The 26,397-nt window shown below is 34.9% G+C and overlaps 1 protein-coding gene across 2 annotated transcripts in view; it reads right to left on the bottom strand.

Moving 5' to 3' along the window:
• The window catches only part of foxp4 (forkhead box P4), a 239,519-nt gene extending 217,146 nt beyond the window's left edge, over nt 1–22,373 (bottom strand). The window contains exon 1 of one of the 2 annotated variants that reach the window (XM_028796682.2): nt 21,774–22,373. The gene's annotated coding sequence lies outside the window, so the exon portion shown is untranslated. The remainder of the gene's footprint in view (nt 1–21,773) is intronic. The other variant, XM_028796680.2, reaches the window with a different exon arrangement.
• Between the last annotated feature and the right edge of the window lie 4,024 nt (nt 22,374–26,397).

Raw genomic sequence — 26,397 nt, forward strand, 5'->3', positions numbered from 1 at the left:
GAAAAGTTTCCACTGGATGCATTAATTATTACAGGGAATCTGAAGTCTCAGCTGCCGCAAAGCCCACTATTCTGTGTACCCAAGAGCTCTGCATATTTAAAAAACAAAATAACTCCTTTTGTCCAACTGCTATGCTGCTTACAATCCAGTGAGGAACAGCCAGCCTAAACTTTGTCTGGGCTAACAGGCAACAGGGAGGCTCGGATGTGAAGGAAACTGGCACAAGTCCATGGAAACTTAGCACCTTCATGGTAGAACACAAAGCAGCACTCACCTGCCTTTTACTTCAACCCGTCACCCAGCAGTTTGTAGTAATCTATGCTAATTTCTTTAGTTTTTCCACTTAAAATATGAATAGGCATTTCAATAAAATCCAGTTATCAGCAAACGATTGCGCTGTCTTTTATTTATTCACTTCCCCATTTGCACAAGAGAAGATAACATTTAACAATGACGGCAGTATATGCAGCCATTACCATATCTGGTTGCTCTGTTCTTTTAACTGCAAGGCTTACTTGCGCCTTTTTTATTCTTCCACAGCTTGCAAACTCACCCATCTCCAGAGGCGCATCCGTTCCTTTCTGCCATCTCAGGTTTCATGAATGGACTAGGGAAGGCGTCTACATCCCGACTCGGAAAGCACACTAAGACACGTGCCAAACCACAGATGAAGAGATTTAAGGAGCCACAGAAAGAAAGAGAGAGAGAGACAGAGACAGAGACAGAGAGAGAAAAAAAACCACAGAATTGTGTGAAGAGCACAAATTGAGGGTGACCTCTACAAAACTAGTCACAGGTGTCAACATCTAGTTCATCAGCTGTTAGGAAAATTTTAATTTTCGATTCAAAGCTTAAGTTTCTTTATTGTCTGGATTGTTATATTGGACCAAGTAACACATTAACAAGTTAACTCATCATCGATGGGTTGCAGGAAAGATAACTGCTGAGTTAAGAAGACAGTTGGGTCTAGTCATTAAGTCTTTCGACAAAACCCACAAGGACACCAACTAATTCCCCAACCAAATCCATTTATGACCAAGAGAACCAACTGTATAAATATGAACCAACACCTGGAAGTCTCAGAGTCAATTTAGTGAAAAGCATCAGTTCATTAGACAAACTTTTCTAAAATCTAAATCGACAATAAGGGGGACCAATTGCACAACAAAATGAACATACTTGATTCACAGTGAAGGATTCTTTTACAGACACAGGGAAGTGAGGAGAAATCTAAAACTAGTGGCTACCATTCACAAAACTGAATCCACACTGTGAATATAGACATGCTTTACCACAGAACAGGCAGTGCAACCCAGTGGCTGAATCACTGGACTTTAAAACACAAGCAGTGCTTAGTCACAATGTGACCTTGAGCAGGTTATTTAGCCTACATGCGGACCATCTGAAAAAATATGAAAACAAACGTACTTCAATAAATAAGGATGACAAGGTGGTGTTGTGGTTAGTACAACCAACACAAACCTAGAGGACCAACAGAACTCAATCGAGGTCACCCAGACAGATTACAGCCTGAAATTTATTAGGACATAAGAAATCAAAACAATGACGAGTCCTTTAATTCATTGTGCCCTAAATGTATAGCTCCAATTCAGATGACCGCTATGATCTAACCCATGTCTGAAGAGGTGAGTGAAATTCTATACTTGGATGGGACAAAACGGCTAAAACAATAAGAAACTGACCTGACCAAATTCTGCCACTGGAGCCTAGTTCAACCCCTGATTACCACTGTGACTCAGACTCATCATAGAAGCAACTGAAATGCCATACAGTATTAGGATGGAACTATAGGTGAGTTCTACACACAAATTTAGGATATTGATTTACTGATGGTGTGCTTGGTGTGTGGGTGTGTTTGTGTGTGTCCTGCGGTGGGTTGGCACCCTGCCCGGGATTGGTTCCTGCCTTGTGCCCTGTGTTGGCTGGGATTGGCTCCAGCAGACCTCCGTGACCCTGTGTTCGGATTCAGCGGGTTGGAAAATGGATGGATTTACTGATGATCCATAAGGGCATTACATTTGATAAACTTAAACTTTTTATTTCTGTAACATCATGCAACCAAAAGGGCCAAAGAGGAAGTATGCAGCTTGTACCTTTCAAACACACTAGCAAGCTTGCAGAAAGCAAAAAGGAAGCCCCTTTCTTATGTATACAACGTTCAGGTGCCTTTCAAAACACAGCAAGCGGAAAGGCCACATTTTTACAAGGATACAAATTGCAGGTGGTGTTTAACTACACAAATCAGCACTGGAAACGTATGTTTAAGATTTTACTTAGTGGGGAGGGACGCTCTGAGGTTGGTTTGGAGGACAAGGGACAGGTGGAGGGAATACTACGGGCTGGGTAGGGGATTGAGAAACCTTCAGGATGGGAGGAGGTTTTGGATCTCCTTTCGTGTTACTGTTTAAATGTCACCTTTATTACTGCTTTTGTAAATATTTATTTTCCTCTAACAAAAAATACTTATCACAAAAAACACTGCACTTTCATGAGCTGTTGCTACTGGTTACATTGAAAACACATACTGGACAGTTTTTTTACCTAAAATGCATTTGAACTTTTAAATCACATTGCAGTAAACCAATCAAGCTGAGTGTTGCAGAACTAAGGTTTTCAGGTTCTACCCTCTCCATTTAGTCTATTGACAGATACATGGGGAAGATGCCATGTCCTGGCCCCCAGGTTGGCCTTTTAAAACTATTTAGCTCTAAACACACCAGTTTCACAAAGTCTGGCAAAGACCACAGAATGTTTGCCAGCAGCAGGGCTACTTTAGAAAAGCAAGATTTCTTATTTACGTAGTGACTGAGAAAATAACACCATCTTGTTTATTCAGCCACTAGCTAAATAACCAGAAAGCTTTCAACAGCAAGGCAGATAAGATGAACAAAAAAGTACTGCATTCAAAAGGCAGATAAAGAGATGGCCATACCCCAGGGAACAAGACTTGTTAGCTGAAGGTGAAAAGGTTTTTCTTTTTTTTCAAACAGCAACTTTATTTATTTTTGGATCCCACAGCCCAGCTTTACAAATTCCCATCAGTTCTTGGTTTTCAGCATGACAATAGCATTTTCATGGATGTCCATTATACTGTATATACCATGTTGTGATTTGGGAACAGGAAGAATAGCGGTTGTGTACAGAGATGATTACAGATCAAAAGGTAGTAGTACGGCCTAGTACCTAAGGAACTGGACTTCAAACTTTAACGATGCCAAAAAAACGAGAGAGAGAGAGAGAGAGAGTTCTATATTTTACTATATTGGGATGCGAGTCACTATCGAAAAGCAATATAAAAATTAAGGGATATTTATGAGGAAGACTTATTAGAAAGGTCACATAATACACTAAATAGTAGTATATTACTTGAGAATGGAGGACAGGTTGTCAGATACAAAAGTAGCAGGCTGCAATGCATGAGTTAAGAAAAGCAAAAAAAATCCTATGACAAGGGCAAGTGCTTCAAGAGGCAGCAGAATTGAACACCACATGGTAGAACTCAAACAACTCTCCAAATGTGTTATGCCAATAGGCTGAATCAAAGGAGTTCATTGATTTATGCATATCCTGACTAGGGGTGAGGACAAAGTGGCACAGGTGCGAATCCCAGCATGGGTACCAGTTGCACTCCTGCAGTCTATCATCTAATACGCACATGGCACACTCTGAGTCTTGCTTTCCTGGTTCTTTGCATGGATGCCAAACACGATTCTCTCCCTTGTTTAAAGAAAAAAAAAAAAAGACTGCACTTCATTAAGAAAGTAAACACAAGTGCTGTCTGAAGTGTCTAATTAGTCCCCTAATTACTCCCTGCTCGTTACTAATGCAAATTAGATTACGCTGCTTAACTTCATCGTGTCCACAACAGCGCTGTTAATTGCGGCCTTTTGAAATTAAATTACTTGCTAATTAGCATATCAAAGCCATTGATTCGGAGCCAGAAAAGGGAAAAAAAAAAACAACAAACGGCAAGTTTTGCCAGTGAGTTTTGCTAATTGAATATCAACGTTCAATATTGAGTTTTTGCCAGTTGTGCTATTTAGAAGCTGAACGTCTATTTATAGGCGGAGTCCACTAAAAGAATGGAAAATATATGGATATCTGATTAAACAGGATTAATTAGCTGCCAGTCACCTTTTCATAAGGCTGCTGAACACTTGAAGAAATAACTCGTTTAGAAATACGCCACTACTGTACCTTTCATTTAAAAAGCAAGCCATTTTAAAAGCTTGTAATTCTGTATATTTAATACAGATAAAGTAAAACAAAAGAGACACAACTGACAGTTAAAGAAAGTATGGCTTGGAAGTAATGCTTAGATAATATTTTTTCCTATTCAATTAAAAACATATTTCTGATGTTTCCTCTCACTTTTTCACGTGAGAAGAAATGAGTTGTTTCTTATGAATTTTGCATTTATACACAAAAATACCGCATAACTACCTTTACTATCTCTGTAGTGTGTGGAAGGGCAGCTTATATACAGTTTTTCATGCAGTAACCCAAACAAAATAACACAATTCTTTCTAAACTCAAGTGAAGTCCAGGTTTAGCACTACATGACTAATTAGGAATGAGCTGTCTGCCAACACAAGCTTTCTTATACAAATAACATTTGAAAAGTATTTTCAAATACAACCAAAATAAATCAACTTACATTATGATGGGGTGAAAACAAGAGTATTGTCCAACCAGCTCATACTTTAATGACATCAGTGCATCTCTGAACCCCTGTGAATACCCCACTGAACCACTCCAAATTGAGAGTATTACTGGAGATTATTCTACTAAGCCTGCCTTTCAAAAATACTAAAAAGGCATTAAAACAGAGATTTCCTTCAATGTATGGAAGTAGATGCTTTATATTTTATAAAGAGAGTCATACTTATTTTTAAATCAGTTATTATAATTCAAAATAAAACTTCAGCCTACCAACTTATACAATGCTTAGCAGCAAAAGAGGAAACTGTAAAGAAAAAGATTTCACACTTATGTTGTGCTCGCACCATGTATTCAATGTGCAAATATAATGCAGTAACAGTACCAAACCAGATAATATTTACATCATGCTCTCTCTCTCTCTATGTATATGTATATATATATATATATATATATATATATATATATATATATATATATATATATATATATATAACATACATATATATAGTGTCCTGCGGTGGGTTGGCACCCTGCCCAGGATTGTTTCCTGCCTTGTGCCCTGTGTTGGCTGGGATTGGCTCCAGCAGACCCCCGTGACCCTGTGTTCGGATTCAGCGGGTTGGAAAATGGATGGATATATATAGTAATAAACTAATAAAACAGATCTGTATAATTTTAATAGAATTTTCATTTTATGTAATTAGTGTAATTAATGATGTTTAGCTGCCTTGAAAATCTAAAAGTTGTATATATGAATGGGTAGAACTGTAAATGTGTATAATGCATTGGACTGGTAAAAGAAAATGTGGTTTATAAGACTAGATTGTACTGAATATATTACACATTACACTTAGAGACGCACTGACAAGCATATGAATGCCACACACACACACACACACACATACATAATCCATTCCCTTCCTCGCTAAATTAAAGACTCTCAAAAATCTTAACAGAACCTTGCAAACAAAGAAAGCCTTTCAAAAACTCTTCTTAATATATTAAATTGAAACAGGAATTGAGCATAGTTAAATTCAGAGTTCAAAAAGTTAATTTTTTTATTAAGATTGCAAACTTCTAATTTTAAATAACAAAACTACAATAGAAAAAAATGAATAGCAAAATTGAGAGGTAGTCATATAAAAATTAAAATAACCATGATAATTAGATGTAAAGATATTATAATTTCTTTAAGGGGATGCATTGAAACTTCAACTTAACAATATTTGGCCTAATTGCCAGAATTACCATATTAACCAGTTACCATTTGACTAAGTTGATTAAAAAATTGATTATTCGTCTATTTCTTTTAGGACTTTCTTAATCAAAATCTAACATCCTTGAAAAATTAATTTGAAGCCTCTCTTATCAGTTAATTAAATCTCGTTGGAAGTCATTTTTCTGTGAAGAGTGATTAGACGTTCCTCTCTGTTCTCTACTGTTCAGACAGCATGACGTTATAAAACTTTTTAACGTCTCATCAAACATTAAAAATAAGAAGAATAGAGTTTCTTTGAAGGGCTCCCTTTTCAAAGCCTCTGCCTTTTTTTGATTAATTGTGCTGTCCCCAAAAGATCTCTCACTCTTGTTAAATTATTTTTTTGTTAATGATTTCAGCGCTGGAGAAAGAGCGGCAGGCAAGCACACTTCTTAGAATTCAGAAAGCGGAAAGTGAAAATCTAACAAAGCAAGCTGCCTGGCCGGAGGCTTGTCCGGGAGGGAGGACTGCTATTCCACTATCCTCCGCTGCTCCCTACAACCACTCCCCCACCCCCCCAATCCAAACACCTACTCATGGCTTTTCATCAGTACTCATGTACATTCCCACATTACAGTGTGAACCACAATTAGGACCAAGGCAAAAAATAAAGCAGTGACCCTCCTGAAATTCTGATGATTGGGATTCTAATGCATTTGGTAGGACATGCCAAAACTTGTACTAAAAGAGGAAGAAACTTTGTTAGTCTACCGTAAGAAGAGGATAATTTTTTCATTTTTTCTTCCACAGAAAGATTTAAAGTTAGATAGTAAGATACACTGCACAAATGTTTGTGTACTGCAGGAAGAGCTTTAATGCAAAGTTTTGAGCCAATATCAGCCCACTGCAATATTCATGTAGTCATATACAAATTTTATGAATAAAATTTGCTGAACAATCATCACCTTTAATATAGCTAAAGGATTAAAGTCCGACATATTTTTACTATAAATTACTTTTGGCAACAGTCATTAACTTTCTAGATATATCCTTTAACCTTGGCACACATTCCTAGTTTAATAATATACAGTTACCTGGGCTCAGTATTTACTCTGACACACATGCAAATAAATAAGCAGAGCACACATTTCATTTTAATTTTTACAAATATGTGTACATTTCCATGCATACTTACTGACGTGTAACAGGGACCTATCTACTACAAAAACAGATATGCAAGCATGAACGATACATTGCAAAAAATTCACAAGCTAACCTTACAAAAGAGTATTTAAACAAGTACACATGTACACATATACAGAACAGTTTAATCTACACCTACATGCAATGTCACTGAAACACATAATGGGTATCTGTTTGGCGTATCTGCTTGTAATCTACCTAAAAACTTGTACACAAATTATACCGTGCATATATACTGTACATAACACACTATTTAATCCTTTACATATATGGTGTATATTAAGACACATGTCTGTCTGTATAGGCAACACTTTTCAAAATTGTTGTTTTATTCCATAACCTAATGACATCTAAGCTTGAATAACTGACCGATCTTAAATGTAACTGGTATTGACCTTTTTTGTTTTCTATAAGAATTGTTTCTGCACTGTGCTATACAACAACCAAGATAAGTTTCATCCATGACTGCTCTCACCAAGCTTGTAATAGAGACAACAGGCTCACACCAGTCCATCATTAGACTCTCACCAGTCCATCATTCTTTTGTAATTGCATATTTCATTAAAGTGTTGCAAAATAAACACTCAAAGAAAATCCACAAAAACAAAGGCAGAGCATGTAAACTCCTTATACACAAGTTCTGGCCTGGAATGAAACCTCGTCTCCAGGAATTAGGACTATTGTGCTATGCAGCTACATTCATACTCATATTATAAACGTGATAACATAGGAGTATTCATTTTAACCTTAAAGGTGTCATTTTGCTTGGCTTTTCTCATCCTTAAACTCAGAAACAAAAGTCTATACTAATATATACTGTACATAAATATTTTGGGTAAATGTATTTTTATACCCGTCATGCACAACATGCATGAACAGACATTCCCAATATCTTATTTAATACTTGTTTATCGATTTGTGGAGTAAACGTACCTACATTACCACACATACATCACACATATTTTATGTGTTGCTTTCTTTAATGAGCTTTTTTAGTTAAACGTGTAACACATAGGAAACACAAATAGTTAAATTCATATTAAAATCTTTGTAAGCCAAAAACTCACCCACATACATGTAACATTTTTGTGCAGAAATGTATTATAGTCTACATGGTCTTCAGGTTTTGATCAGATAGATTAATGGAACATTCAGTATTGTATGTCCCTTTTCTTCAACAGTAGCATCTGAATTTAGCATACTTATACACTATCATAATCATATGAGTTAAAACTACTGAATTTAGACATTCAGATACAGCTGAAGAATTTACCTAAAACTTTAGTTGGCAAGTAAAGTTCTACCACAGCCAACATGCTGGGGTCAGCAGGTTGCCCATTATTTTCTTCTGAATGATTTGGACTTCCCTGTCAAGCAGGATTCGTCTAAGATTAGAAGCATGGGAATGCACTAGGAAGAAACAAACAAACTGATTCTCATTCTGGTTTATGTAGAACATAGTGTGTGTGTATGTCTGTATATCTTTAGTAGATATACACAGATTTATGACATGAATGGACAGTGCCTTATAACAATGAATGCACGCACAATCCAATAGACACATAGTTAGGTCTACATTAATACATGTGGATCAATCAAAGATAGATTCATTTTTAAAGCTTATTTGACAAATTCAGTCTGCAGTCAGTTCCTGCCTAACTGAGGCCTCATTTTAAACCAGGACAGACTAAGGCACAAGTTCCTTTGGATTTTATTTCTTTATCACACAGACACTTGTTTACCAAGAGGCATCTCTCCAGTTGCTACCACCCTACCAGGCACCCTAAATTAAATCCATTTTAAATATGCAACAATGAGCATTTGTAATGCAAACTTTAATTAAAAAAAATCCAAAACGTTGACTACAACCAGCGCAATGCCAGTAATGTTGCATTTCAATAATCAGCTCCAGTAGTAGCCCAGCTAAGGTCCAACTAAGTAGCTCCTTATAGTTAATTGATACATGAAAAGCTTTTGGGATATAATTACTGCATAGAAATTTTGTTTATCGGATAACCATAAAATGTATGGGTAGATTTCCCACCAGCTAACTGCCAAAAGAAGTGAGGATAAAGGCAGGGAAACACAGATTCCAATTCTTGAGAAATTCTATCCAGACAGAGTATATGCAGCCATGTGTTCTCCAGATAACATTAGTTGTCATACTTTGAGACATTTCAATACCAGACAATAAAGTTTGAAATCTAACCTCCCCCATTTTTACTATCCTCATAAGCTATATTTAAACAAAAAGGAAGAATAAGTAAATAACTGCTTAATGGCAGTGGCTGCTTTAATGTTTTTAAAAGAATGAAAAATAAAAAATAAAGCAAATGCAAAGCACAACAGCAACACTTTTAGAAGCGAAGCGTCTTAACATTTACAAGCTGATGAGAGGCAGGAGATCTTTTCAATGTTTTGATGATTACAGTACAAGTATTGAAAACAAGGCACAGCTTTACTTTCATCATGAACATACTGAATATAACCCATTTAATAAAGACTAACTGGTAAAATGAAAAAAGTAAAAATCAGGATGATGGATTTTTTTATAGATCCGCTTTATTCCACACAGTGAGCAAAATCTGGAAAACATCTATTCCTGATTATTGCACATTATAGAAATTGGAGTTTACCAATGTACCAAGATAAAACCATTTATACTCATTTACCATTCAATTTGAATGATTTCAGGTATATTTTGTATAATTATACAGTATAATCATAAATAAAGAAAGTTTACCAAATCAAAGCTTAAATCTGAAACCTGCCTGAATAGCTCTGCCTTCCAAATTCAAAATCAAATGCTCTTTTCCTTCTTTGTAAATTTCCTTTCTCCTTCTTCCTCACATTCATTCTTCCATTTTTCTTTCTCTTTCTTCCTCTCACTCTTCCCTTACCCTCCCCATCTACTGTTCTTGGTAACATATTTTCCTTTCTCTCACTTTCCATTTTGCTCTTGTTCTTTTCACCCAGTCACTTTGTTCTATTTCCAAAATTCCTCCATTCCAACTTTATCTAGTTTCAATCAGTTCTTCTCTGCTATCACTTTTAACTCTCTTGGTCAACCCAATACACAGTAACAGAATCTTTTAAACTTCAGATTGGCTTCACAGCAGGAAATGCACAACTAAAGACTGGACGGTGATCGAAAGCCGACATTCAAACCTGCAATTTAGTCAATATAATAAAGCTTTTCTTTTGTGTCCCAACAAGCACAAAGCCCTTTAGTAAACAGACACCAGTTCACATTCTCAAATGAACGATGAGTCAGGTCACAACTAAAGAGAGGCTGCAAATTAAAAGGAATTCACTCATTTTCTCTTCATTATTTTTAGACCAGCTGTGTGACACTGAAAACCATTATTGTCAGTTTATATTTCTTATTTTATTCCAAAGCATACCAAAGTTGGTGGTTGGTGGTAACTATTACCAGTCAAATATAAATCCTGCCAAATTTTTCACTACCAAATTCCAGTGTAGCATTCTGGAAGATAATAATTCTAAGACCTGTTCACTCACATGGCTAAGAAAATCAACTTTGATACCGGCAGACTCTTCTCTTATCTGATTATATACGAGAACACAAAACATACTCATACATAGAATATATTTGATTATTTTTCATCTCATTAATTAATGAGAAACAAAATGCACCATATTATTGACTGTGGCTTTTTTATTTATTTTAAAAAGCCATCCTAAACGTACTCTGTCTTGACTCAACTGAGTCTCCATCTGTCCAGTAAACACTTGTTTGAACACAATTACCGTTAACCATGGACACTGGGGAAAGGTGTAGACCCATTAAAATATTTGTGTCTCTCAAGACAAGGTGTATACGTGAAAGAAAAGGTAATGCTCGTACACAGAACTAAAAATGGCACAAAGTTGTGTACTGGGAGATTTCTCAACATCAATATCAATTTATTCAATTTTCCAGTGTTAACTCAGTCATTCACAAGAAACTTATTCTTAGGATGTACCAAAGCCAAGGAAAACAAACGTATATGAAAAATGTATATGATGGTTTATAAATTTTGAATATGCAAACATACACACACACACACAATATATACTTCCTGCAGCCCACATTTTAAATCAAATAAACAAAATGCACAAAAGTAAATAATAACTTAATTAAATAATAAATATGTATGTTATGGAATAAACAAAATGTAAAACATATATATATATATATATATATATATATATATATATATACACACACACACACACACACACACTCCAACCCCTTCTCAACCATCCATTAATTTTCTGAATCCACTTTGCATGAAACAGATTTTTAGAGAGCTGGAATCTATCCTGATAGCACTGGCTATTTCTGCCCAGTATAAAAAATAAAGCCATATGGTTTAAACCTGGTTTATAAAATTACTGCATTTATACAATTAAATATTTCTATATTTAAAAATTAATGTAGAGTCTATTTTTATTTTAAGTTTTCAGTAGATCTCTCTCTACCAATCAAAATGGTACTTTTTTTTTTCCAATGGTAGTCAGATAATTTCCACCACTATTTCTAGGAAACAATTAATTTTCTAAGGCCACTAATTCCCAGTTTCCCCGCCTTGCTTATTCCTGTGGCAGTAGGACAAGATAAGATTGACCTTGCCCTTAAAAAATGTGAAGTAATCCCTAGAGATCTGAATGACCAGAATGTTAGCAAACAATCATAAGAAAAAAACATAGCTTTAAAGACTACAAAAATTGAGCTCAAAATGAAAAAAAATCAAAATTTAGTTAGGGGTGAAGAATTGGAAAAAATGAAGAAGAGTCACAACATATTGATATTATGTCACCATTGATATTATGTGATCCATTGTTTCTGAAGGGTCTAAAGTAGGTAAATCAAGTAATGGACATCACCTGCACCTCCTTGCAAAGTACTGTATACCCTGTGTACATAACGATCTTGGTAACCAAAACATGCACATAAAACTATACATACTAATATGCAGTATGTTCAAAGTAATGTTTAAATAATTTGAATTCTCCCAGAGTGACTTTGTTTGCGGAGACAGTATCCAAAACTTTATCCATCCTTTACAGCAAAACACCTACTGGTGTATTAAACATCAAGAATCACACTGCCTAAACAACCTAGAAAAAAAATGGATAGGGGTTAGAGAAAAATTTAAAAACTTCTAAATAACTAATGAAAATAACACAAACTTCAAAAATAAAACAACACTAAAAAAATAAGCCTACATAAAAAAAAACATCCACTCGCATATGCAGATCTACCAAATGTAAAACAAGTAAGTATCTGCATTGAAAATCATTGACAAAATAACATAACCAGCTATATACTAACACATGCAGACACAAACACAGAGAATTCCATCATGTACATAAAAATGCAGAATGATATATATTTAAAATATATAAAGCAGGGATATGAAATGCATGGACAACACTACAATTAAGTGCAGAATGGCACCTGCACTCATTTATATTGGTTGAAGTGTGTAAACATGGTTCAGATAAAGCAGCTTTATAACTGAACGCTGCGGTAAGAGTACAACACCAGGTAACACAGCGTGAATATTACAGCCCTGAGCAGATGTTCTATGAGCACTGAAAGCATTTTAAATTACCGTAAAAGGTTCACGAAGGCTCTTGGCTGCATGTTTATTTCTTTCTTCTTTTTATAATTTAACACAAAACACTTCATGTCAAGGTTTAAAAAATGCAATTTTTAACGGTCTTATTTGTGCTAGTTCACTCTCCAAGCTCATATAAATGCATCATTGCCTACTGAGAAAATGCGATATTTACTCTATTAACTAAGCGAACACTTCACTGTAACAAGATATTTTTTTTCCATAACTAAGTAGAGTGGTATACTGTGTCTCTCGACTAAACAGAAGTTTTGATTTGCTAATGCCTTGAGAAATTCAGTGGATCAAAAATATATCCCCAAACATTACTTTGTTTTTGGAATGATAAACGTCTCTCTAAACCTGTTCTTAAATCTATATCTTCATCACGATGTACAGGATCTAATTTTAGAAGAAATGAAAAGGAACATTATTTTAAGTGCATATTGTGATAATCAGATTAACAAGAAAAGTGTGCCTTCCCCTTTGGTCAGTTAGTCAGTGGCTATCAGGTTTAGGGTATCTTAGCTGACAAAGTGCTGCCCAGAAAGACCTCAAGCTCTGGAAGTCAAAAGATATTACACGCCAAGTCACACAGACCAGCAACAGACACTTAAAATCAGCCAACAATAACTTGATGTTAAAAGGGAGCAAAGTACACGGCCTTTGCTCAACCCAAGCGACTATAGTGCACAAGCATCTACATGAGGTAGCCCAGTGCCAGTGCTCTTTCAGGACACGATGGGTATGATTAAGGATCACAGAGCAGTTTTCTTACTTCATGAGAACACCACCATTATTGCTAAAGAAAAGTTAATGAATTTAATTTGCTAAAGCTACAAGAAAGACCAAACCTAGAATCAGCAGTCATGGCAGGATGTCAAATTAAAATCATCCCAAAACTTTCATTGGCTTCATATGAAGCCCAAATATAAATGCAGAGTGTGCACTTGTAATGCTATTATTACTATTATGATTATTATTATTACCTCACAAGAGAAAAATAACTCAAAAGGTCAAAATCTGGCTGTGATTTTTATGTTTGCCGTGGTCACTTTTGGGACTCTTTGACCAAAGAAAAATCATCCAATGGGACACATGCTGTCATAGCTCTCTTTAGTCACATCTGATCAATTATTTTAATACAACCGATACTTTCCTGTTATGCTCATTACGACACAGTACAACTAAGATTTGACATTATCAATCAAATATTGTGCATTCCAACCCCTCATACAGTGCACCAAGTTGAATTTCTCCTTTACAGCCATCTATTAAAACAATTTTAAAGTTAAACCCTGGATTCATACAAATGATTTCTGATTGGGGTATACATTTCCTAACTCATCCAAACTGCCATTCACAGATAATATTAACCTTGAAGTAAAATATTTCAGTTTTAAAATTCAAGCTCCTCCTAGGCTGAATTCCTAAATGTGAAAAAGGATAAATACTGGAATTTCTCTTACGTTTTTCATAGCACATACGTTTAACATTTTGCTTTCAAACTGAGAAAAGGATTAATCAAAAAAAAAGCCTCCACACGTGCAGTAGTCATCCCATTAAAAATAAATTAAAGCCAGACAGGCACTTTTTAAAATCATTACAGAGGCTTTTACAAAAAAAGCTTTGCATGGGATGTAGTATTTTCCTAAATTGGGAAAAAGGGGAGATCAAAATTTAGTTAATAAGCATTAAACAATAATTTTAAACCATTCTTTAGTTGACATGTGGCTTCTCCGATATTTTCCCACAGGCAATATCCACATATGGATATCTAAATAAATAGAGACAGAAAAGCAGTTGTCAATGGCAATTTAAAAAAGACAACCTTTTCGGTCATGTCTCACTTGTGATCTAATCAGAAAAACCTTCGCTTGCCGATTAGTGAGCAGTGTATAACAGACACCCAAAGATACAGCGGAGAATGCAATTCCAGGGTTTAAAAAACAAGTCCTTTCCAAAATTATGATAATCTACTCCAAAGTGTGATTTCACTAATGGATGGCCAGACTAAATGACCAGCACTCTTAATGTGCATCTCCCATCACATAGCAACTACTGATGGACTTTCCTCTTCTCATAGTTCATCTTTTGAGCATCAATCACCTGAGCAGAGCCGAGCACTGGGAAACACACAAGTTAAGCTTTTATAGCAGCCTGCTTTCTAAGCCGTTACTCATTATAACAACGGAGATTCCCAACTTTGAATGGGACATAAAATGCTACGAATAGTTGACATTTAGGCAGCTTGATCGAATGGCAGTAATCGACTAACGACACCTCTTCTCGGTGAGTGGATGCACTAATGAGAATTCCTATAAAATTTAACTCTGTCACATACTTTGACCCCTCAGAATGTGTTACCCTCGAGATTTATTCAAGTAGGCTTTGCACTTGACCAGCACACCTGCTAGCCTTGAACTTGTAAAATTTTAATTTTAAAACAATAAAGAACAACACATAACTCCTAAAACTAATCAGGGAAAAAAATGGAACTTAAACCTCAGCAGCAATAAAAAAGGTAAAAATAATAAACAGAAACTAACACATTGATAAAATCCAAACAACACAGAAATCTGCAGCAAACATATACACTAAATTATAACAAATATCCTGGAGGAAGCCTGTACACTAGCAACTACTAAAACTAATCAGGGAAAAAAATGGAACTTAAACCTCAGCAGCAATAAAAAAGGTAAAAATAATAAACAGAAACTAACACATTGATAAAATCCAAACAACACAGAAATCTGCAGCAGACATATACACTAAATTATAACAAATATCCTGGAGGAAGCCTGTACACTAGCATGTCTTTACCTTCCCAAGTCATACCAAAGATGAGATGGAAAATACAGCTGAGGGGAAAAAAAGTCCATTCTAAACAATGCTACTGGTTCACATATCAAAAACACATATAAAAACCCTGTTTTTCACCTCAAGTGCAAAGGTAAACCAAAAAAAATGAAAAAACATAAGGGTATCGTAAGCAGTTCCCTGGCTTCCTAAACTGGCATGCAATTTATTATTCCTACAAAATTCAGCCTTTAGGATCGCAAATACAGGTTTCAATTAAAATCATATGTTTAACTGAAATAATGTGAAATAAAAGCAGCATGAAACCAATATAAGATTTCATCTATCACTGAAAAAGTATTCCATCAGCTATAATATCAGACCCGCGGTAAAACTGGACAATTTACTTCTACAAAGTCCATCCAGGTTAAGATTCTTTATAAAAACTATAAAACTGAACACTTTTAAAGACAGAATACTTTTATTCATTTACATATTGAACTCTAATTTAAATCGCTACTTATTTTAGAAAATGACTTATTTAATGTACAGAAAAAAACACATTTTAATGAAGAAGGACTGTTTCTCTACCCAGTAGTCAAAATCACTGCAATGCACTCTGGCACTCTGTTTTTTATATTTTCAGATTCTAAGAACAACAACACCCTCCTATTAAACATTAAGAAGTAAACCAAGTAAAGCTAACATACTGTACCAGAATTCTTTGTTAAAAATTGACAGTTTTTTAAAAATATTTTTTATATTTTAAAAAGATATGCCAAATGCACAGCAAACAAAAGAAAAAAAACTGTTGGAACTGTGCTAAAAAAAGTATACAAGTACACAAGACACATTTCCAGCAGATTCAAAACACCCCCCCCTCAAATTTCTCCTGCACTTTTTGCATCAGGTGCACTTTCATGAAGAAACAAAAAAAGGTTCCTTCTTACATACTTCCTCCCTTTCAAGTGTCAATAGCTACCTATCCTTTTATATGCATTTTTTTTTTGACAATTGTTTTCATCGCCAACATCAAACATAACGAGAAGATATCTTTTTAGGAAAACCCGGGGCTAGACGTGCGCTTCAGTGAATCAGTCGTAACAATACAGACAATGCAAGGCTTTCCACAGCCCAGCAGAGCTGGCGCATTCCTCAACATGGGAGAGTGGCCAAGGGGCCACAGGGTCTGGGGCACAAAGGTATCTGAGGCACTAAGCACTTGACAAACACACAAAAAAGAACACATTTTTTAATCACAATGCAAATGAAAACTTATTACCTATTGTTAACATGAAGCAAGATTTAAACACAACATATTTTAGATTAACTTTAGGGAATGATTATTCATATCCACCTCTGCTCTCCACTCAAGAAGAACAAGTCAAAATAAATTAATATTATAAAAAAAACAAAAAGCAAACGTGTTATATTTAATAAGACAGTCACAACTCTACTCAGTTGCAACAAACACCTACATACCACTAATATATTTTAAAAATTCGTTCATCAAATATTTAATCATTTACATTAACCTCAATATAAAAATTGCATTTCTTTTTCTTTTTTTTTTTTTTTTTAACAGTTCCAAGTAAATTTTGAGGAGCAAACAGAATAATAGCATTTAAGGTAACCAGTCTTATTTTTGTACCTGCAAAGTGCCTTCAGTGATGCTATTTATTTCCACAACATAGGCTCTATAGAATTCTTAATTCTGGGTACCTATAAAAATTTCTGTAACTGAAGTTAAGTATTTTTTTAAATTTTTTTTCTGATATGACAGAACACAAAACATACAATGGGTACAAACAGAGAAAGAAACTTAAAAGGAAAGCAAGTGACTGGCACTAACAATTCCCTTTTGCATATCAAGTGCCCACAGTACAATTTATATGGGTTTTCACAATATAAAATAAAGTTGAGGTTAACTACTTTAAACTTACTTTTATGCTGAGAATATTTATTTCATTTTAACTAGTTTATGACTTGGAAGAAGAAAATGAAAAAAAGTACAAAATATACCATTTTCCATTACTGCGGAATAACTGTTTAACTGTATTAAATGGGATCTTCATTTACAAGGCATAAAACTTTACTCTTTAGGCTATGTGAATTTCCCATTGGGATTAATAAAGTATCTATCTATCTATCTATCTATCTATCTATCTATAGGTCCTCTCATTAAATAAAGTACTGAATGCAAATCAAAAATTAAAAAAAACTTGCACATCTCTTTTTAAAGTAGTATTACATAACATGCTCTCTCATTTTTACATATTTATATAAAAATACATAAAATACCCTATATGATCCTAAATGCATATTAAAATATTTATACACACACATACTTTAAATTATATAGACACAACATACATAATCAAATATATATTCATATACATTATAAATATATATACACTTATTTTATATACATAAATAGATATACACGCACACATGCATACACACATACATAATTCCACATAAAGATAAAAGTGTGTGCATAACTGACCATTGCAAGGTAAAAGCAACCAAAAGAATGTCAAACAGAATATCTCTCAACACTTGAGCAGTCTGGAAAATGTTTGCCACAAACAAAATGTGTTCAAGTTAGCCACTCGGCTGCAGTTTGCTCTGTTGAAAGCCATTGTTTCCAACTAGTTTGCCAGAGGTGGAGGAATGTCTCAGAATACACTCTAAAACTGAGAAGTACATCACAAAATTATCATTTTAAAAAGATGAAGATCTTTTCCTGAGATTTTCTTCTAAGTTGTAATTCACTAGATTTTGATAGCCATGTGACACTGCAATAGTTTATAATGCTATCTTTAATCAAAACTGGATTGTGATCATGCTACTAAATAACAAAGAGTAAAAAAATAAATGCCGCACAAAAGGAAAGGTGTAAACATGCCCTTTAAGAAAAAAGGCTCTGACAGATATAATTATTGAGAATATGTTCTATAAACAGCTTAAAATTATTAAAATATCAATCATAAACAAAAAAAGTGTCCATCTATAAATTTTATCATACCCACACCATGAATCAAACAGGTATTCTGAAACAAATGTCAAGATTTGTGAAAATTATTCTGACAAGGGCAAACACCATATTTAACATCATAGGAATAAAAGCTAAAAACAGAGTTGAACCAAATGGAACAAATTTGCAATTATGTTTGTAAAAATACAGAATTAATTTAATTTACTGTATGGAAATGACCTGAATAGTCAGTGTTGTGCAAGTTTTAAAATGTATTTGAATTTTAACAGAAAAATAACCTTTATAAAGGGAAAAGCAAGATGCTTTTAATGATATAACAAGAGGTGTAATGTTTATTTCATTTAACTTCACAATTTTGAAATGCCTCTTTATATGCTTTATATTATGTTCAACTACTTTTTGGTTAAAAATTTCCCCTTAAACAATTCAAATGAAAGTGATGCACATACCACACAAAATATAAATATTTACACCTACAAAGTGTCTACAATTATATACTCTGTCCACATATTTTAAATAATTCTGTATTTAATTTTTTTCAAATTATGAATACCATCAAATATCAGAATCTCCAATTAAATGTAAAGGGGTGTTTTTAGCAAAAAAATCTACTACTGTAATTTTAACACTCAGCACCTTCATTAATTTATCAGGTTTTTTTAAAGGCACATACCAGTAATACATCAACAAATTAGTTTTTTTTCATTTTAGCCCAGTTTTCGCTTATGACAATAGATCTATGTCACTTAAAGTTTCTCTCTTGCCATTTGCACTTTTACTATTTTAGGCGAATAGTTGTCTTCAAGAGGCTACATTCCAAACAGCAAACGGTTCGAATATTTGTGGTGTGTTTACGGAGTTTGATCATTACTGATATTTAAAAGGCCTCTAAAGACACGAACCCCAAGTCAGGCAGCGCACTGCGGACAATGTGAATACAGTAAACTTAAAAGGCCAATTAAACAAAGCGCTTGAGTATGCAAGGATTCCAGGTCAAAAGAAATACGACTTTCACATTCGTACATGATATTCAACATATATATATATATATATTTATATTTATATATATTTATGTGTATTGATCGCGAGCACGTTGCACACCATTGCTCCTAATTATATGATCCCATGGGACAACGCGGTCACCCAAAAAGCTTTTTTCTGTATTCTCATTACTACAAGCCAGTCTTTCCTCGTTGGAGCTCGAAGTTGTACTTTGGACACTTTGTTGAAATTCAGACTTTTCATGCACGTTTTCTATGTTGTATTTTACGAGCCAGTCTCTTTTTGGGGCAACTTCCAGTGTTCAACTTCAAGTCCGACACAAAAGGAGCTTCGATTTGAAATCTGTTCTCTTAAAAAAATCAAACGAATGGAGAAAACAAAACCTGAAAATTCACATTTGGTCGTCACAAAAATTGATAATGAGCAGTATGGAGTTTCTTTTCCTTCACTTGGATAATTATTTTAATAATCGCTCTACCTCTTTTAACGCGGACTTCGCGATCCTTCTGGCAGTTTTAATTGTCTTTCATCGTCCATGACTGGAAAATGACACTTCCCTCACTACTCTCGCCCGGTGCTGTTTGCTCTGTGTGCATTCATGTATCCTTTTACATGGTGCATTTGAGTTTTTTTCTTATTTTGTGTTTAGTCTTTTAAACCCTGAAACTCTTTTTGAACCCGATTTTATTTTTTTACTTATAATAAAAATCACAGCGCCCCCAACTACTTCGAAAATGTTATTTTAACAACATATAGCGGTTTTATTAAAATAAATGTACATCAATGAAATCCCCAGAAGTAAAACGGAAAACTATAAACTCGACTGCGCTTTTCCTGTAACTTTGTTTTTTGTACAAGTCTTCCTAATTTAATAAAACATATTTATCGTTTATTTTGCATAGTTTTGCTACTCTTTTTGTACTTCTGAGGAAAAAAAAAAATCGCCCTTGGAAAAAAAAAGTGTCTCGAGTGCTAAAGTGATACTGTAAGGCTCCGTATGGCGCTCAAAAGAACACAGAGTGATCTCATGGGTCACTTACTTTGGCTTTGTATTGTTATATAAAAGTCAGTGCTTCTGAATTCAATAAACATAATTCTTCAAAAATAATCTTCAAAGAGTAATCCGTAAATATATTTTCATATTGTTCCCGACAGTTATACACTGGAAACATTATTTTATGATACAATTGTTGAACTTAAGACGATCACTCCTGAAAGACTGAACAAGGCTAATTATTAATTATTTATTACTACTAATATTTCACCTAAGAGAACATTTATGAAAATATAGTGCTCCTGAAAACTATGGCGAGGGCTAAAAAAAAAAAAAAAAAAAAAAACTTCTGCAGAATGATTATCATAAAGGTGGTTCTGAATGTATGTCAATTATTTAGTACCGAGCAGCACTTAATATGTTCTAAAGGTAATCTTAATGGAGATTTTCAAAAAATGTCAAATATGCCAACATTAATACTTTTATAATTAATTTTAAATATAAATATTCCCAGAACCATAACGTGAATTAACTGGAGTAATTTTATTTTAATGTTTATTAAAATGCAACCTCGTTATTTGCTTTTGATTTTTTAACACACTAATGTGTGTCAACCTAAAGTAAAGAAAGTTCTGAAACTTATTAAAAATGTATGAGGTCAAACACAGACAGTATGTGGTCTGTGTAGTCCTGTAATCCTTTATAGATCATATATTGTTTCGTTTGATATTCCAAAATGAAGGGCGTGAATTTTTAATTACAACCAAGATAATCTGTATATCGAATACACTAAATGGTATATGCCGTTACCACATATATGCGGGTCTTTACGTTGTCACGTATTATGTATCGGTTAGTCAAATAAAATGATAATCAAAAAATACAACGTTATGTATAAATTAAAAAGTAAAACTAGCAGATCACTCATTTCTATTTATGAACATGCTCCACTTTGTCCAGACATGACAACTGCAGAGAGAAAAAAGACACTTTTACAAAGTGATCCTATTGTGTAGCTGGACAAAGGTCGTGAACTGCGACTAGGCATATGTTTAGGGACCCAATGGACATGCGAGCTACACTTCGCGTCCCAGCTTCAAACATAAAACTGCACCGCGCTCACCTGTCATTATGCCCAAAGAAGTTGGAAAGAAGTTAGTCCTCCGGACACCTGCAGTGCACTAACACACACACAAACTTTTGCAAAGACGCTTTTCAATAATGAGAGAACGAAAGAGAGAACTATATAAAAAAGAGAGAGAGATCTTGAACCTGTGTGTAAAGTGTGCAGAGCTCAAGACGCACGTTACTTCTGTTCGACCATGTGGATTTTCACTTCCAGGTTTTGAAGATCAGTCCGGGTGATCCCAAAGAAGAAGCACGTTAAAGAAAAGAAGACAGCAGAATCTTAACGGCAGCAGCGTCGGCGGCTGTAGCGACGTGTTCAGTGAGCACAGAGGGCGACCATCACTCGACGCGGCGGTGCTCGCTCTTTTTAGGACTCCGTCCTTTCTTCTCCTTCTTTCTTGCTCCGAAGCGCTTCCCCTTTCTCAGAAGTGGCGCACGCAGCACTTAGCGGAGCCGTCGCTGCATGCTAGCTGGCTGGCCGCGCACCACTTAAGTTTTGCTCCGCAATGTTTTTGGTTTTTTTTTTAGCGTCTCAGGCGCAGAATGATGCACAAGTCCCTTTACTTGTCCAAGCTACTACAATTTTTGGCATCTCGTCTGCCCCCTGTCTTGTCCTTTCCTTTGCTCTCGTCTCCTCTCCGCTCCGATCACCCCCAGTGAAAAGCGTGTTGAATTACTGGTGCCGGAGATGTTCGGGGACAGTTAGGCTCCTTCTCTACCGTAATTACCCTAAAACAGGTGCGCGCCAACATTGCGAGGAAAGAAACAAATCTCATCCCCTACCCTTGTTGGTCTCGCCCTCTCTCTCTCTCTCTCTCTCTCTCTCTCTCTCTCTCTCTCTCATTCTCGCACAGACACACACGCGCTCACCCTGTCTAATACGGCAATAGTCAGTAGGGACCGACCTCAACTCTCGACTTCTCTTTCTTTTCCACTGGAATAACAAGTGTTTTACCCTGACAACCAAATAATTTATCCATATATTTAATATAGTGATCGTCTTCTCAATTTTATTAATTTCAACAACGGCCTAAAATCGGAGTATATAAAAAAGTATCATTTTTGTGTGGAAAATAACATAAAGGTTTAAAGAATATCACGGCACTCCTTTCCAAAATTCAACTAATTTTGTGTTATTTTCTTCTGACTGCCGTTAACATGTGTGCGTTGTAGTTTTCCCTTGTGGCCAATATAGTATCTATCCGCCTAGCTATGAGGAGCACCTTATTGTCATTTCCTGGGTACCTCTCACATATATCAAAATTGCAAGTGATTTTAAAATTCCTTTTACATGCATAAAGTGACATAACAATTGTGAGTTTCCCCCCAAGTTTTCTCTATCAAAATGGGTTTGACAAAACAACTTCCTCCTGTGCTAGAAATAAGATCATCAAACATAAATATCTTAATAACTAAAATAAATTACTAGAGAAAGCCCCTTGCATTTTCCTTGTACAAATGTACAGTTCCTAATGTTATTAAACATTTTGCAGCCCAAGAAATTATATTGAATCTATTGGTACATGGAGATGTAAAGAAAGCTGACCACAGATCTTGTCAATAGGAACAATGGCAAGAAATAACAGGCATGACTTCAAAACATCTAAAAGCTCACTGGAGATATCTGGAACAGTGATTTCAGTCCACCCCATCTAGAGAAGGGCTTATATGGTCAGAGGAAAATCACAGTGCTCAAAGACAGACCAAAAACAAGTGAATACATGTAAACAAGTATGGGAAAATGTTCTGTTGACAAAGTAAACAAAGTAAGAACTTTTTGTAATTTTAAATCAGCCCTTTATGCACAAATGATAAAATTATATTTTTAAAGAAAAACATGCTCTTTAGAAGATCTACAAGGCATTAGGATTGCTTTGCTGCTTTTGTTGCTGGAGGCCTTAACTGTGAATATGCTATCAGGAAATCTAAAGATAAACCATGGATTTTAGAGCACAATATCCAACCCCATTTTCTTAAACAAAGTCTCCCTAAAATGTCTGGGGTTCTCCAACAGGATATCGATCCTAAATATGAATTCAAAGATACTGCAGAGAAGCCCAGAAAATAAATGCTTGACTGTCTTGTAGTGGCACATTGAGTCCTAAACTCAATCAGACTCAAAACTCAAGAGTAGAAAGCAGTAATAAAATAGTTTGATTCCATTAATATTAAATAATTATTATCTATTGTTTGGCTGATGCCTTTATCCAAGGCAATATCTTAAGATAAAATTAGTTATACTGTATATCTTTTGGTTTTCCAATTGGAGCACAGACACAGCAGAGTGACTGGGTTATAGTCACACAGTGTCAGGAAGGGGATTTGAACCCACAAGCTCAGGTTTGAATTCCAAAGCTTTAACCACTAGACCACACTGCCTGGAGGAACAGTTCAGCAGAAAGCAAGTTAAATGATGCCAACAAGAAGTGTTTTAGCTGCAGTTACAATTCTTATGGGCTTTTCAGCTACAACCATGCTTTTGGTTGATAATAATATTTTCCATTATTACTTGATTTTCTACACAAAAATTCACAATTTCACCATTTTCTTTACACTGCTTTGCTTTAAGTTGTAAAAGAACCTATTCAATTAAGAAGGTCTTCATTTTCTTCAGTTTCTGTTTATTTTGAATGAAAAGTTAAAATTGCTATGGTGGCAATACATCTCACAACTACTGTAACAACAGTTCTATAAGACTGTTGAATACAATAACTCTAGCAGGTAATAAAATAAAACAAATAGCAGAAAAAAATGATTAGCACACAAAGACATTTTGAAGGGCATCAAACTGATTCATATGGCCAGTCAGTTTTTAAGAGATAAACCTTTCTTTTTTCAGTTTTTGCTTTATTGATACTCATGTGAACAGTAAGTCATGCCAATGTTCAAATGCCAGTATACCAATATATAATATTTTTGCCTCTCAAACTGAAGAAATGCCTAGAGACTTTCTCTTTTATAAAGTTTGTCCTTACTATTATAATTGAAAATAATATATTTCCAGTTACAATTCTAAATTTACTTTGTTATTAACACATTTTGAGCATCTAAAAATTTCAATAGCTTTACTCTTTTCCTTGTGATTATACCAGAACCGTATCTACCATATTCCTAACTATTCCCAAGGTTTTAAAATGAGTTTGTAAGATCCTCTGACATATTATGAAAAAAGTCATAGCATTCCCTGGACTTGTTAATCCAATTCAAGGTTGTGGTTGAGCATGTCAATTGAAGTATCCATTCATGTATACTTACAATTGCTAGTTAACCTAATACACATGTCTTAGGGATGCAGGAGATAAACTGAAATACGTTAAAAAGCAAAATAAAAAAAGAAGGAGGCAGAGGAGGAAGAAAGCCCAAATTCCACACTAATAACATCCTGACACATAATGCAAACCTAAGATGATGAATTTGTGAAGCAGTGGCACTAACCACTGTGCCACCTTGCTGCCCATGGAAAAAAATGTAAAATTATTATTATTATTACTATTATTATTATTATGATTATGATTTATTTAGTAAACCATAGTACAATAAAAAGAGAAACATAATAAATGCAAAAAAAAATGTTTAGAAGGCAATTCATGAAACTTAGCATTCATCTGTGACCCAATTCAGAAAACTACTTACATGACAAATGAGCCCCATCTAAAGTGGTTCTTTACATAGGATAAAATGGGAAACAAAAAAACAAAAAAGTTCAGCACTGACCCAGTTTGCTTACTTTAGAATTATAGTAATGAATTTCTAAAGAAAATTAGATTTTTTTTTCCAATTTGAGATAATACAGAACATCACGTTCCCATCCACACAGTTGTAGAAGATGGGTAAGGGTTCTCCTAGGTGAGTACAGCTAGTTTTCATGTAAGTAGTGTGATATGGGTTATCATAGCAGATTTTTCACAGCACAGTGTTATCCCCTTTGGTATTAATGCAAATAGCACTATTAGGAGTGATTTTAGATCTAAGGCTACTGGATAGGTTTATAGCATTTCTTGTTTTTAATAAAAATCTTAACATTCCTAAACATCTGAAATCTATTATTCTTCCCAACACAGGTCCCCAAAATTCAACCCTCAGAGTTTTGGACTGAACAATGCATTCAACAGACCCTCTTACCAAGAAAATTCAGAGCTGCCAATTTACCTGACATCTGCTCTAAGTGTAAAGGAATCAGTCCTGTATGGACATCAAGAAAACTCCACATAGACCACGACCAGTTCAGAACTGAAAGCCACATCACCAAAGCTGTGATACACAATACCACAAGTGTCCTGGAGTGTTGAGGATGATGGCAAACTCTTGAATCCTGTGGGAGAAAAGAAGAAATGCTGTTCCATGGGAACAACAGGCATATTTGTGCAGAAAAATACACACTGTAAGCTTCCAATTTAGTTACCTCCAGATTTTTATAAATAATAATTTTACCAGGTGCATACCTAGCTTTACACCCAATACAATATAATGTAAATATCCATCCATCCAATATCGAACATGCCTAATTCAGTTGAGTGTCACAGGCCCAAAGTTTTACCTGGTAGCACTGGCACAAGACAGGAAACACCCATGGATGAGGCAATTAAATGGTAAAATATAGTGTTTGAAGTATTTAAAATTATAAAATAAATTAGTACAGTGGATCCCAGTTATTGCTTTAAAATATATTCTTCCATAAGAACACAGGGACAGAAGACGTGTGGTGGAGAAAAGGACTTTAGGGACCTTCAGATCTCGACTTGATGTTATGTTGGACAATATAGGTGAT

This window comes from Erpetoichthys calabaricus, chromosome 3, assembly GCF_900747795.2.
Source record: "Erpetoichthys calabaricus chromosome 3, fErpCal1.3, whole genome shotgun sequence".
NCBI classification, from domain to species: domain Eukaryota; kingdom Metazoa; phylum Chordata; class Cladistia; order Polypteriformes; family Polypteridae; genus Erpetoichthys; species Erpetoichthys calabaricus.